Here is a 15163-nt window from a genome sequence, read left to right as displayed (position 1 = left end):
ATATGGGTATAAACCTGCAATTCACAGACATCAGCAGACAGAAACTGGCACTGGGTGCACTAAGTTAGTAGGTTAGTCCAAATATGTTGAAAAGGTACGAAAGTGTACAAAACACATAGCAATATCACCCAAAACATGCATGGAGCAAGCATAAATTATAGATACATTTGGAACGTATAAAGTGTCAATATTAGAAAGTTTGTAGTAACTGGGTTTTTTATAATCATCAGGTTCACAGTCACTTGAGTCAGAAGAGGAAGTGTGTTTGGGTATCTTGGCACCTTTTGCCATGAAGAAATAGGCGGGAGCAAAGTCGTTGTCGCAGTTATCACTGTTGTTGACGTCGTCATTTTCTTCGAGGTCGAAGATGGATTTGCTGACGAATGTGGTAGCAAGGGCTAGGCTTGGCACACCAGACTCTGACTCCTCCTCAGATCTTTCCTCTTCATAACATTCCTCAGATTCTTCCTTAGAATCCATTTCCTTGCCAATAAGTGCCCGAGCCTTTCTAAAATTGTTCGTCTTGTGCGATGAGGACTTTGAAGATGAGGATTTTGAAGATTTCTTATTTTTCATTGAGTCAACAGAACTTTCAACCTTGTACCTCTTCTTCATTGATTTCTTCACCCAACGAGGACAATCATCAATGTAGTGACTAGACTTCTTCCATTTATGGTAGGTTCTTTTCTTGTAGTTCTCAGATGAAGATTCTGATTTCCTCATATATCTTCTTGAAGATTTTCCGAACTGACCTCGTCTCGAGAACTTCTGGAATTTCGTGACGAGCATAGCAATTTCTCACCAAGTTCTTCAGGATCACCAGGACTGCCATCAGATTCTTATTCTTCATATGAGGAAACAACCTTTGCCTTCAGCGCACTAGATCTTCCATAGTTTAGTCTATAGAGATCTCTCTTCTCAGCTTGTTGGAATTCGTGAGTATTGAGTCTCTCAAGAATATCAGCACGATCTAGTAACTTGTAGTCTCTTCACTCTCGAATCATCAGAATCAGTGTATTGAATGAAGAATCAAGAGATCTCAGCACTTTTTTCACCACCTCAAGGTTGGTGATGTATTTGACCCCAAGAGCCTGTAGCTGATTGGAGATATGAGTGAGGCGATCGAAGGTTTGCTGATAACTCTCACTATCTAGTCTTTTGAAGCGGTTGAAGAGATTGCGAAGAACATCAACCCGACAGTCACATTGAGTAGACACTCCTTCGTTGACCTTGGACAACCTGTCTTAGATGAGCTTTGCAGATGCCAAAGCACTCACTCTGCCATACTGACCTTTGCGCAGATGGCCACGGATTATATTATTTGCTTGAGAGTCGAGTTGCTTGAATCTCTTCACATCAACAACGTTGATAGTTGGGGTGACAGAGGGAACACCATTTTCAACAACATACCAGAGATCGTTTTCAATCGCTTCAAGATGCATGCGCATCTTGTTCTTCCATTAGGGGTAGTCCGTCCATTCAATGGTAGGACATTCCGACGTGACCTTGATCATACCTATAGTCGACATAACTAAAACTCCACATGTTTAAACCAAAATCACATAGAACAAGGGAGTACCTTGATATGATACCAATTGAAAGTGCATTATATCGACTAAGAGGGGGGTGAATAGGCGATTTTTATGAATTAGTCACCGAGGAAAAAATTTTGTGAGCAAATTGCTCTAATATGAACAACGAGGAGTGGATTAAGTACTCACACGAGCGTGCAACACATCAACAACATAGTCTTCGTGATGAAATGAAGCAGAGAATTGACACAAGTAGCGTGTTCAAGATACGCAGGTGAAGAACAGGATAAGTGAAGAATTTGGGGTGAGGAAATTGTGGAAGTATTCAGTCAAATTATTCTAATAGTAACAATCAATTTCATCAAAACATAAATGAGGAAATAGTATGGTTGAGGAAATAGAACCTTGTACTCGGTGAAGACAATGATTTGTTGACCCAGTTCCAACTATTGTGACAGTGGTACGTCTAGTTTGGAGTGACTTGGTATTTAAATCAAAGGACATACAGTACCAACACTTGTGGTAAGTGTTCATGGGGGTCTTCCAAACCCTCACAAACTTGGTCACCCGACGATCCACAATTTACTACTAGATGCTCTAGAAAAGTGACACCTAACTGTCTGGAAGATACACAGTCTTCAAAGGTAACAAGCATCGGTTCCAACCAGGAACAATATCTTCAGTGATGCTCAATCACTTTGTGTTTTTGGGTTTTGGTTTGGGTGTTTGGGGTTTTTCCTCACTGATGATTTTCTCTCAAAGTCTTCGCGGAATGGGTTGCTCTCAAATGAGAAGTGTTTGTTTCTCTTGCGGAGGAGCCAACCAGCTTGTGGTTATGGGGGGGCTATTTATAGAGTGGGAGCAATGCCGAAATGATTTTACATAAATGCCCCAATGATATGACTGATATGTGCATAAGGTTGGGGACCGTTGGCATAGAGTGAGCAACGTTCAGAACTTTCTAGTCGCGAAAGTCCTCATGTCTCCCTTATTTCTCACTTGTAGGTAATTCGGATTGACGAAATCCTAAGTTCTCAGTTAAAGAAGTTTCCTTAGAGATCAGAAGATATTTATCTCTATCACTCAAGAAATTGACTAAACTATAAAATATTTCCAAAAGCTTCACTCGAAGGATTGGGTATGTGTAGGCTTTGAGATGAGCATCACTTGGACACTTTTCCTTAGTTTTACCTCGACCCCCACTAATAGTACAATGGCCCTATGACTCAAAAGAAAGGAAATTAAAATACAAAACAAAAGTATTCACGCTTCAAAGTCCTCGCATCAATTTCTTCATGAACATACCAATTTCCTCGCTTTCAAAGTCTTCGAGGAATTACCAAAGTCTTCAGCCTGCGATATCCATTTTTAGGGGTCGATATTCTTCGAATCACTCAAAGTACTGAGCTACTTATAGAGCATGTGTACGCTCACAAACACATTAGTTTCTTAACCTATAAGTCTTCAATACACCAAAATCACTAAGGGGAACTTGCTGCACTGACAAGATGATTTTTTCTTATCAAACATCACTAAGGCATATAAATTAATCCGGTTTGAAGTCCAGAACCTTTTTGCATCTCATTGTTGCTAAGTCATAAGGGTATTCACCTATGAGGAATTGCGCTTAGCAAAAAGATCGTCCTTGTTGAATATGACCCTCTTCATGCCTTTGTAGGGTTGTGATGGATTTGGCTGAAGATTTGGCTTGAATATCATCATAGTTTCCCTTGGCATAGTTTTAAACTAAGGAATTTGCACAACAGGTTCCTCAATAGTAGTCTGCGTGTGGATTTTTTCAGCTGATGCAGGTCGATTTTCTTCACGAATGGATTTGAGGGGAGTAGCACGCCCTTAAGATCCAGTTAGTATTTATTCAGTCTCATCACGAGACTAAGGAATTTGAGTGAGAGGAGTGATGATTGGCGAATTTGGGTATGTTGCTTCCCAATATTCATCATTGATCAGTGGAGGTGTAGAGGCGATACCCACATCCTATTCATCATTGATTAGTGGTTGTTCTTCAGGCGCAACACTCAAAGTTCCCCTAGCAATTTCTTCAGGAGCATGAATTTCTTCAGCTACCCCAAAAGTTTCTTCGGCACGCACAACAAATGAGCTGGCGTGAGGAATTTTTTGTTGCGATTGTGCTGCAACCCTTGAATTGTGATTATTGATAGGTGAAATTGCCTTGTTAACGAATCCGACCTTTAGTCCTTTCCAATCAGTATAGTATCTATCAAATTTCTCAGTGTGACCCTTCATTTCTACTTGCATTGCTACCAGTTCTTAAGAGGACAGGATTAGGATGTTGTTCATAAGAATTGTTTCTTTCTTATATTGTGACTTTTTGATTCTGTGAGCCATTTCATATTTCCATTTTTCTTCAACCATGGAAGCCGTTAGAACGTGACTCGTACCAGCTGTCAGATCCAAGTCGTTAATAGGTGTTTTTGGATCCTTGTGGCATATGTCAATGAAGCCTAGCACATCCTTTGGATCTAGAAGAAGAGGGATTTGAGTACCCCTTTCATGAGAAACTCTGTGTTGCTTGTTTTTGATGAATTCAAGTTCTTCATCATGCTTAGATTCTGAGGGAATTTTGAAGAAAACCTGCTTCTTATGTGGACTTGGTCTTTGACCATGTCCAGTAGTCATTTTAGTCTTCAGGGAAATGCCACTTGAAGAAGTGTGAGGACTTTCTCAAGCAGATACAAATGCAGATGCCCCTGAGGTAATTGAAAAGATGGTCGTCTGCTGACACATTGCAAGATGCACTTGCATTGAAGCTTTTGTGGCAGCGACTGAAGATGTGGCAGCAACAGAGGGCACTAGCCCTTCTCTTGTTGAAGTTTCTTGAGGAATTTGCTGTGAGGACTTTGCTATTGAGGGTTCTGGCCATGAGGGCATTGAGCTTGAAGACTTCTGCTTGACAACAAAATTCTTTGATATTTCCTTATTTGGCACATTGCCACTCGTAGTAGCCTAGCAACAACATCTTGAGAGTCCTCATTCATTTTCCTCACTAGTTTAGTGGATTGCCTCTACAGTTTGGCTTGATGCTTTGCCATTCTTGAGGAAATTCCTCACCACGCGTGATGCTAGTGGGATCAACTATTTTCTCTTCATCGAATGGTGGTCTTTGGAATGGAGGATTAAGTGCAAATTTCTTCATGTACTTTGGAGTAACATATTTGTATGCCCTCCATTCCTTCGCCCATCCCCTCTCAATCTTTTGAAGTCTTGTTTTGCGCTGCTTTTGGGTTTCTTTGTCGTGAGTGACTTCATCTGGTGTGCAATATTCATCATATATCTCCTCATTTATTTGAAAGGCAGTGTGCACTTATGGCTTCTTTCCTCCTTTCTAAGGTATTTACCACTAGCCATTTTCTTCAGTTGATGACTTTGTACTTTTGAGGATCGTGATGAAGTATGCATTTTTTGTTCGAGGAACACTGCCAATGAGTGAATTTGATGAGAACTTAGAGATTCATCAACACACATTTGTACACATTAACATAGTATAGGCGTGAAGAATTTGAAGAAGTCATATGCATTCTCAGATTTTTTTTCAAAAGAATACAAATTGAGGAATTTGACAACACTAGTCTTGAGGATTTTCAGTAAGTGTTTTTTTCTAAGGTTCCATATTTTTCCAGATTTGACAATTCACACAATTGAGGAATCTTGAAGAAAATCACAATTTAGTGAAGAAACACAAGACAAAGTAGATTGGAAGTGTTTTGTGGAATGGATTGTTGAAGAATAAACACCATTTGATGATTTTGTGGAAATCATAGGGATCAAAATTGGGAAGTAAAATTAGATTTTAATTACCCTTTATGAACACGACGAACTAGGAGTTTGAATGGAGAAGTTCGTGTGTCCAGATCTCCCGCGCCCTAACTTGGTGGTGGAAGACAGATACGGCGGAGATGGAGTGAAGATTTCCGCGTCGATGCAAGTATGACGGCGAGGAGGTCGAGGCAGTGAAGCTCTTACTCTCCAGTGACGATGAAGCTTAGCTCCGGTGCTGGGTCTGAGCTTAGGACCGATGGGGAAGTGTAGATTAATTGTGACTAGTGAAAGGGAGTGGGGTATTTATAAAGGGAGTGAAAAATGAACATCCGAACAATTTGGACATCCATATCACTAGCCCTTGCTATCGTACTGACATGTGTCACCACGTACTCGGAAGTGGAGATAGTGGGGTATCATGGGTTAATTCCAGTGATGAGAAGTGGGATAGGATTGAGCGGTTATCGCCAAAAAATTAATATGAAAATTTTAAAGTTTTGTTCGCAAATTATTTAGCTTACAAGGACCTTGTGAAGACTTTTTATGAGTTTCAAATAGAACACATATGAATAATATGTGAACAAATAGAAAAATGTTACTTCGTGTGTTGCACATCTAAGTCATCAATTTCGCACAAGTGTTATGATGTTTGTCCTTCAAAAGAACATTCAAAGATTCTAAGATATTTAGCTTGCACCACAAGTTGCAAAATCTCTTTTCATCCAAGGGATTAGTGAAGGTATCAGACAGTTGTTCATCAGTCTTCATGTGGTTGATGAAGATGTCACCCTTTAGCACATGATCACAAAGAAAATGACGATGAATCAACATGTGCTTCGTCTTCGAGTGCTGAACTGGGTTGTGAGCAATATTGAGAGCTAAAAGTGTGATATGTCGACTAGAGAGGGGTGAATAGGTGATTTTTACAAATTCATCACTTAGGAAATTCCTAGTGACGAAAGTCCTCAGTCATGAACAAAGTGCGGAGGAATAAGTACTCAAATAGATGTGCAAAAGTGGCTATAGCTTAGTCCTCAGAGTGCAGTGAAACTTTCGGGTTGCACAGGTCGCCTGATCAGGATAAGCACGTGATGAATAACTTAAGTGAAGAATTTGAGGTGAGGATTTAGGGAATGTCTTCAGTCAAGTTCTTCAAACAGTAAAGATCAAAGTCATCAACATACAATTCAGAAAGTGAAAGAGTTGAGGAATTACAACCCGTAGCTCGATGAATACAATGGTTTGATGACCTAGTTCCAACTGTTGTGACAGTCGTATGTCTCGTTTGGAGCGGCTTGTTATTCAAACCAAAGTACACAGAGTCTCGGGACGCACAGTCCCTACCGTTTTCTCCTTGAGCTAAGGACACATAGTCCTCGCCCAACACTCGTGGTAAGTCTTCAGGGTAGACATCTAAACCCTCGCAAACTCGGTCACCCGAAGATCCACTATTTACTCTTTGATGCACTAGACCATGATGCCTAACCGTCTGGAGGATGCACAGTCCTTAAAGGTAACAAGCAAAGACTCCACACACGAACAATCTCTTCAGTGATGCTCAATCACTTTCGGGTTTTTGGGGCTTGGTTTGGGTGTTTGGGGTTTTTCCTCACTTGATAATTTTCGCTCAAAGTCCTCGAGGAATGGGTTGCTCTAAATGACCAATGTTAGTTTCTCTCGGAGTAGCTAGCCAACTAGTGGTTGTGGGGGGGGGGCCTATTTGTAGCCTTGGAGCATCCCAACATGATTTGACATTAATGCCCCCAATGATATGACCATTGGGTGGATAAGATTGGGGAAAGGTGGAGCGCAGCGCGGCAACAGTCAGATCTTTCAATTGTGAAAGTCCTCATGTCTCTCATGTTCCTCACTGATAGGCAGTTCGCACTGGCAAAATCCTAACTCCTAAGTTAGTATAATTTCTTCACCGACCAGAAGAACTTCATCTCTGTCACTGAAGACATTGACTAAGCTGTGAGAGATTTTCAAAGGATTCACTTGAACGATTTGGTATGTGTAGGTTTTTAGATGAGCAGCATGAGGAAACTTTTCCTTAGTATTACCTCAACCCCCTTTAACACTACGGTGTTCCTATGACTCAATAAAGAAGAAAATGAAACATAAAGAGAAAATCTTCAAGCTTCAAAATCTTCAGAGCATTTTCTTCAGGATACACCAAATTCCTCATTTTCAAATTCTTCATGAGGAATAGCAATTTCTTCGCTATCAAAGTCTTCAAGGAATGACCAAAGTCTTCACCCGAAGACATACATTTTGAGGTGTCGATATTTTTGAATAACTCAAACTCCTGATCGTCTTATAGTGTATGTGTACAGTCACACACATATTAGTCTCTTAACCTATAAGTCTTTAATGAACCAATATCACTAAGGGGCACTAGATGCACTTACAATAGCACTCACTTTGTCGTAGTAGAGAGGAATTATTCACGTTGATGCCGTAGTCCTTGAAGGTTTGCTTCATCCATAACAATTGAGCACAACAAGAACCAACAACAATGTACTCAGCTTCAATGGTAGATAGTGACAATAGTTCTGCTTCTTCGAGGACCAACACACTAAGGATCGTCCGAGGAAATGGCATGTGCTGATGTTGAATTGCGGTCCACGCGATCACCAACATAGTCAGAGTCATAATTTCTAACAAGATGAAGATTCGAGCCCTTGGGATAGCATAATCCAAGTGTTGGTGTGTGAGCTAGATATCGAAGAGTATGCTTCACAGCCTTATGGTCTGATTCCTTCGATATTGCTTGGAAACAGGCACACATGAAAACACTAAGCATAATATCTCGCCTAAATTCTTCTAAAGAGCCAATAATGGAGTGATATACCTTTTGATCGACATATTTACCATTTTCATCACTGCAGAGGTGGCTGCTTGTGGGCATAGGAGTCTTGGCACCTTTGCACTCTTGCATGTTGAATTTCTTCAGGACATCCTTGAGGTATTTCTCTTGAGATATGAAGATGCCATTGTGTTGTTGAAGAATTTGAAGACCTAAGAAGAATTTCAACTCCCCCATCATGGACATTTCATATTCTTCACTCATCATGTAGCTAAATTCATCTCTGTAACGTTTGTCAGTACAACCAAAGATGATATCATCCACATATATTTGGCATGTGGATAATTCATTATCATAGGATTTTGTGAAACGAGTTGGGTTGAGTGAACCAGGTTTGAAGCCTTTCTTCATGAGGAATTCCTTGAGAGTATCATATCACGTCCGAGGGGCGTTCTAGAGGCCATAGAGGGCCTTGTTGAGTTTGAAGACTTTGTGGGGATGCTTAGGATCTTCGAAACCTCGGGGCTCAACAACATATATTTCTTCCTCAAGCTTACCATTGAGAAATGCATTTTTCACATCCATTTGATATAATATGATATTATGATGGTTAACATAAGAAAGAAATATACGAATAGCTTCAAGTCTAGCAACAAGTGAAAAGGTTTCATCAAACTTAACTCCCTCAACCTGTGTGTAGTACTTTTCTACAAGACGAGCTTTATTCCTCACCACTTGACCATTTTATCTTGCTTATTACGGTAGATCCACTTGGTATCGATGATGTTGTGCTTGCGAGGATTAGGTAGCTTGACAAGCTCCCACACATTGTTAAGCTTGAACATGCAATTCCTCTTGCATAGCTTGAATCCAATCAGGCTCCATAAATGCTTCATCAACTTTGGCAGGGTATGTGATAGAGACGAAAGCAAGGTACCCACAAAAGTTATTCCAATGTGAAGCTTTTGACAATGTGAGGGGATTTGGTGCATTTATGTCATCGAGGATTTTGTCAATCCACACTTCAGTAGCCACTCTCGGATGAGGAGGTTGACGACTTTGTTGGGGCTGAGGATTTTCTTCAACGCCATTTTTCTTAGGAGCACCAGCATTTATTTCTTCATTGTTTGCGATGAATTCCAGATCAGTTCTTCAGTGGGTATGATATCTTCAATAGCCTTGAACCTAATGTATTCCTGAGGACGCATTTCATCCTGCACAGGAGGCAAGTGCTCTCTTTGCGAGCCGATAGTTTCATCGAACCGCACATCTACAATTTCAAAAACCTTGTTGTGGTAGGTGTTGAAGACTCTGTAGGTGTGCAAGTCCTTTTCGTAACCAAGCATAAAACCTTCAAGTGCTTTCGTTCCAAATTTAGAATTTTTGCGAGGATCTCTAATCCAGCATTTTGCAACGAGACTTTGAAATAACTCACATTGGGTTTCTTGTCACCAAGGAGTTCATATCAAGTCTTCTTGAGGAATTTGTGAAGATATATTGAAAGTGCGCTATATCGACCTGAGGGGGGTGAATAGGCAATTTTTACAATTTCATCACTAAGGAAATTCCTAGTGAGGAAAGTCCTCATTTATGAACTGAGTGCAGCGTAAATAGAACCAGATCAGGAATGCAAAAACGTCTACTTCAAAGTACTTAGTCAGATTTTAGAGATACGGTTTTCAGAGGTCACAAGTATAGGATAAGCAGGTGAAGATAAAATTAGGTGAAGAATTTGAAGTTGAGGAAATTCAAAGAAAGTCTTCAGTCAAAATCTTCAAACAATACAATGAAAGTCTTCAACATACAATTGAGGAGACGAGATAGTTGAAGAAATAGAACCAGTAGCTCGATGAAGACAGTTGTTGATGACCCTGTTCCAACTACTGTGAAAGTTGTACGTCTCGTTTGGAGCGGCTTGGTATTGAAACCAAAGTGTTGGGTTACACCTATGGGAACCTCCTAGGATCCCTTGATCGTTCGGTAGGGAGATGGGTGGCGCCAAGAGGAGAGCTAGCAATCAACACCGGGAACGTTTTTACCCAGGTTCGGGCCGCTTAGTGCGTAAAACCCTACTCCTGCTTTTTTTGTTTTATTAGGTATCTGTTGTAGGATTACTTGCTATAGTGAGTGCCTGCTGACCAATTCCCAAAGTGTCTAACCTCTTAGAACTGAGCCTTGGGCCTCCTTTTATAGGCAAAGTGGTCACCAACAATACTCAACAGTGGGTTCACGAGCTATACATTGAACATGGTTCATTGTTATCCATCTACCGCGGTGTCAGGGAAAGTAAATGCTTCGTCAGTCTCCTGACCTGCCTCAGGATGGTATCGACACGTACCCAGGTGTTTCAACACTTGGTTGTTGTGCTGGCGCATGAGGGATGCACCGGCGTTGTGGTAGTCGGTGGCACTATGGTAGGAGGGAACACCTGGCGGGAGAAAGGGGGCTTGCCGAGCTGGTGCCCTCTCAAGTGGCCTAGTCTGCCTTCCCGACAAGGAAGGATTGCCGGGGCCTTGTCAATCTTCCTGGCAAGGAGGACTTGCCGGGGCCTTGGATGTCTTCCCGGCAAGAAAGGCTTGTCGGGGCCTTGGATATCTTCCTGGCAAGAAAGGCTTGTCGGGGCCTTGTAGCTTAGATTTATTCCTCACACCCTTGGAGTGGTGTGGCCCTGGTGAGCTTGGGGATTCAATCTTCCTACCAGACTTCGTCGTGCCTTGCCGTGAAAGGGGTTGTAGGCACCCATGAACAAGTCTGTGGCACATAAGACCCCAGTCTTCAGTCCACCGAAGCCCCCGGGCCTGGGCCACACACGCGTGCGAGGCGTTGTTGGGCCGATCCAAAAGTGGTGCACGGGCCTCTATGACAGGGTATCTTGTAGGCTGGAGCTGTTGCTAATGGTGTTTCCCCACATCATGCATTGAACACACGAACTGGAGAGGCTTGCGCACAGTGGCCGTTCCACCTCCCGAAGTATTTCCTCCATGTGCGAGGCATGCGTAGTAATGGTCAGGCAAGTGGCGGTCGTGGCCTTAAAAGTCGCAACCATGGCAGGGCCCGCCCTTGCATGCATTGGTGCAGCACGGCAGCTCCTTGTTCGCCCTTGACCATGGGCGATTGGACGAGAGGGGTGGTGGTCACTTGAGTGAGGAGGGCTAACCCCCGTGCCTTGCCTTATAAATTAGGGGGTTTGGGAGGGGGTTTTGCTCATCCATCCAACACCTGAAACGCGTAGCACCCCCATCCTGTTCTGCAGTATCTTCTTTAGCTTCAGGTGGCGCTCGCCCTTAATCATGGTTCAGGGACGAGGGTGGCCACCATCAGTCGCTAGAGTTGCGAGGGGATCCTGTTCGGATCATGCCACAACATCAGGAGCCGCAACTGCGGAGGATGGCTAGAGCGCCTGAGGTGGCGGAGCGGCGAGGGGCCGTGTTCACCGCGGAGGCCGTGGCTGGGGAAGGTGGGATGCTACTCCAGCACCCCCGCCTTTGCCGAGGCTCGTCCCTACAGGGACTCATGTTGAAAGGACTCTGTTGGAGTTCCTTGTCAAGCTGCGAGGCTGCATCAGGATCCGGCTTCAACTCCCAAGCGCCTTCGCCAAGGCGATGGAGAATGAGAAGCTCCCGATGCTATGGCTCCGGGTGCATGGCTGCGGCAATGGCGCCATACTAGTGGCCGTGGAGCAACCGGGGCCTCAGCCCCTGTTCCTTGGCCATGGGTGGAAGAGCTTCGCTCGCGCCCACAATATCTGGGATGGGCACGTTCTCCGCTTCAAGATGATGGCGGACAACCTGCTCTCCGTCAAGCTATATGGGAGCTCAGGTGCATGCCTCAGCTGTTGCGAAGAGAGCGTGAGCAGTACTGAAAGCCCTTCCTCGCGTGGGAGCGACGAGGAAGGGACAGATGGAACAACAGCAGGTACGGGTCAGACCCTCGGCACGCTAAGCCTGGGTACGAGGATCTGACCTCGGAGTAACTGCCGGCCGCACCTTCACAGTTAGTCCGCGGCTCTCCTCCTCTCGAGTTGGGACCGATGCGCCGGAAGAACCGATGCTGCCCCATATTCCTGGCAGCGCCTGGTTCCTAGCTCCGACATCCCTTTTGGCCCCGTTCTCCTATGCACATTGCTGGTCTAGGAGGAAATAGCCTGGGTTGCGCCGCGGTCCTAGCTATTTTTTGTCTTCTTGAACTCGTGTCCGACAAGCATTGTCCCTCACCAAAGACAGTATCATAGGTTAGAGTAGTAAAATTCATCCATGTAATATGTCTGAGTTTGACTCAAACAAATGAACGAAATATTGTTTCCCTTTTGTCTGATCCCCCTTTTTGTATGATACATCCTTTGCGTTTTCCATAAGCTCGCCGGCTTGACTGGTCCTGCCGCCAGTTCTTTGAGGAACGGGTCCTTAGCAGTTCATCGGAGGGGTCATTACTGGAAAGACTCCTTGCCGCACTCAGTACAACCGTTTAAATCGTCGAGCGCGTCTCGAGGCAAAATAAGGTGCTGCGTAGCCGCTTTATTTGTTGAGCAAGTTCAAAATAGTGTGAAGGCGCTCTGTGGCCGTTCAGGTCATTGAACGAGTTCCAAACAGAACCAAGGTGCACTAATCCTAGAAAGGTTCCTCTGCGCGCAGGTTTCTCATAAAAAGATCGGGATATCTAGAAGGGAAACAATATATCTACTCAAAATTCTCATCTAGAGTTTTTGTCAGTTATCTATCGTGTCGGGGCGTCTGAATATTTTGTCGGGGCCTCAGATCCCCGGCAAGCCGGATGTTACACCCCCGTGGCAACCTCCATGTCGGCAAGGTTCTTGCCAATAGTCTTTGACCATCGCGTAGGAAATGGGTTTTCCGGGATTTAACATTTTTTTCTCTTTTGCCAGGCCGTGCTGATGGAGCCCCTGAGCACATATTTGGAGGCAACGCGACACTTCCAGGGGAGAAAACATTTTCGCTGTAGTGCGTGCCGGGCTTCGGGACCTGTTGGCGCATCCTCGACGGCTATGCATCACTCCGCAGAGGTGCGTCCGCCGGAGTATGCGCCGAAGGCCTCGCCGAAGCTCCCAGGCACACCCTCAACAACAACGTACTGTCCTGGAGCAGCGCATCATCCTGATGGCATCAGACTTAGGGTCTCCGCCTCCCCGGCATGCGCTTGCGCAGCAGCGCGCCCGCGCAGGCACTAGGAGGCCATAGCAGAGTGGAACGACCATCACTATGTCCCGCTTCGGGGAACTGCGGCGGTGCACTCAACTTCTAAAAATACGGCGCAGAGCTTGCTTAGATTAGCGCAAATGCTATCATCCCCCTAACTGGCGCACCAAAGATGTCAGGTGATACCTATGGGAACCTCCTCGGATCCCTTGATCGTTCGGTGGGGAGAAGGGTGGCGCCAAGAGCACAGCTAGTGATCAGCACCAGGTACATTTTTACCCAGGTTCGGGCCGCTTAGTGCGTAAAAGCCTACTTCTGCTTTGTTTATTGTATTAGGTGTTTGTTGTCGGGTTACTTGCTACAGTGATTTCTTGCTGTCCAATGCCCAAACTATGTAACCTATTATAACTGAGCCTTGGGCCTCCTTTTATAGGTAAAGGGGTCACCAACAGTGCTGAGCAGTGGGTTCACGAGATATATAGTGAACATGGTTCATTGTTATCCATCTACCGCAGTGTCAGGGACAGTAAATGCTTTGTTAGTCTCCTGACCTGCCTGAGGATGGTATCGACATGTACCCAGGTGTTTCTACACCTGGGTGTTGTGCTGGCGCATAAGGGATGCGCTGGCGCTATGGTAGCAGCTGGCACTGTGGCAGGAGGGAACACTTGGAGGGCGAAAGGGGGCTTGCCGAGTTGGGGCCCTCGCCAATGGCCTAGTGTGCTGTCGGGACCCCGATCCTAAGCCATAAGAATCCAGCCTGTAACACATCGCATCCCTTTGCGGTCTCACGCACGGTTAACCCCACGGCTGCCACCTTACCTTAGCCTGGACCGTTTGCGCCTTTTGACTCACGTATGCATTTGTGTCGCTAGCATTCCAATGTCAAAGAACCCGGGTCGACATAACTAGTCATAAACTCAAGTGCCTCAGCTGTACAGAGACAGGCATACGTAACCCAGCAAAGCAGGTGTCGGTCATCAGCGCGTGTAGACGAGTCATAGCAAGCTACAAGGACTCCATTACACCGGTGACATTACCCATGTCACACCCTGTTTTTGCTATGACTTGTCTGTATGCTGAAATTCTAAGCTTGTTAAAACTTTTTCAAACTTAATAATGTGAGTGCCATGTGTAAGTGCATCTAGTGCCCCTTAGTGATTTTGGTGGTTTGAAGACTTATAGGTTAAGTATCTAATGTGTTTGTGAGTATAGACATGATCTATAAGTCATTGAGGAGTTTGAGATATTTGAAGAATATCGACCCCTAAAAATGTATATCTTCAGTTGAAGAAATTGGTCTGAAGCAGAAGAAATGAATCACGAGGAATCTGCAATGAAATTGATATTCCTCATGAAGATACTGATGTTGAGAAGACCGGTGGTTCCTGAAGAAATTCATTCTAAAGAAATTGAAGCGTGAAGATTTACGTTTTCTGTTTTACTTTCTTCGCATTTGATGAATAGGAACACTGTACTATTAAAGGGGGTCAAAGTAACACTATGGAATGGATTTCCTCATGATTCTCAACCCAAGCCTAATCCTACCAAAAGCCTCAAGTGAGGAATATGAGTGACATGAGGACTCTCACAGTTGAGGGTCCCGACCGTTTCGATAACCACGCCAAGTCACTGGTCTTATCCACTCCAGCGGTCATATTATTTAAGGGCATTAGTGTCAAATCATGTCGGGATGCTCCCAGGCTATAAATAGCCACCCCCCACAACCACTAGCTGGTTGGCTGCTCCATTAGAAACTGACACTTGTCATAAGAGCAACCCAAATTCCTCAGAGCCTTCGAGAGTAATTCATCTGTGAGGAAATACACCACCCACCGAAACCACAAACCAAAACTAGTGTGGGATTGAAG

Source organism: Hordeum vulgare, chromosome 3H (genome assembly GCF_904849725.1).
Source record: "Hordeum vulgare subsp. vulgare chromosome 3H, MorexV3_pseudomolecules_assembly, whole genome shotgun sequence".
NCBI classification, from domain to species: Eukaryota; Viridiplantae; Streptophyta; class Magnoliopsida; order Poales; family Poaceae; genus Hordeum; species Hordeum vulgare.
Note: the sequence above shows the minus strand (reverse complement) of the source record.